Source organism: Hippopotamus amphibius, chromosome 1 (genome assembly GCF_030028045.1).
Source record: "Hippopotamus amphibius kiboko isolate mHipAmp2 chromosome 1, mHipAmp2.hap2, whole genome shotgun sequence".
Lineage (NCBI taxonomy): Eukaryota > Metazoa > Chordata > Mammalia > Artiodactyla > Hippopotamidae > Hippopotamus > Hippopotamus amphibius.
Window position 1 is genome coordinate 127285564 of NC_080186.1, and position 820 is coordinate 127286383.

The 820-nt window shown below is 42.6% G+C and overlaps 1 non-coding gene across 1 annotated transcript; it reads left to right on the forward strand.

Moving 5' to 3' along the window:
* The first annotated feature begins 477 nt into the window (after positions 1 to 477).
* LOC130842991 (small nucleolar RNA SNORA70) lies at positions 478 to 611 on the forward strand. Its single transcript, XR_009050672.1, has one exon. It is a non-coding gene; the product is annotated as a small nucleolar RNA SNORA70 (small nucleolar RNA).
* The last annotated feature ends 209 nt before the right edge of the window (positions 612 to 820 follow it).

Below are 820 nucleotides of genomic sequence, written 5' to 3' on the forward strand. Positions count from 1 at the left end.
CCAGCAAGTCACTTAACGAAACACTCTGTTTTTCCAATATCTAGTTTATGAAGGAAGAAAATACAGATTAAATAATGTCATTTATTTAATAATATCTAGTTTACAGTATAATACATATTAAGCTAGACAGTATGCATATAAACAGCCTAATAGTGATTATATATATATAGTTACTGTTTACTGAGCATTACCACATACCAGACATCGAGATGGGTGTTTTATGCAGCGTTTATGATCCTTGAAGCAAAGTTGCAACATTTTTGAGATGAGGAAGCTGAAGATGGAGGTTAAGTAATCCACTCAAGATCAGAAAGCTTGTACAGTATTGTGTGTTAGAATTCACTAGAGTTAGGAGATAGCTACGTTTCTCAATGATATTCCTGCAATTAACAGAGGAGCATCCTAGGACTTTTTGAACAGGATTCATTTGACTTTACTGGACACTTGGATAAATCCTTGTATGAAAAGTGATTCTGTTTGCAGCCAATTAAGCCGACCATGCTCTTTCCCCGTGGGGGCCCAGTGTTCGAAGGCTGCAGACACCAGCCTCCTCGGTAATATATGCAGCCTGCTGCCTGTACGGGTTGCCCTAAGGGACCTTGGAGACAGCCTTTGCCAGTGGATATTCATGTCTGGCATGCTGTCCCCAATCTAGTCTCCAACAGGTGTGCGTTGTGCCTTTGGGAAGCCCCAGGGCACAATGGCCAGGGTCCACAATGGCCACGACACAGTGTCCACCCATCAAGCTGAGAAAAAGGAGTGTGTTATTGAAGTCCTATGCAGGGCCAACTTCAAGTTCCCTGGCTGCCAGAAGATTCAC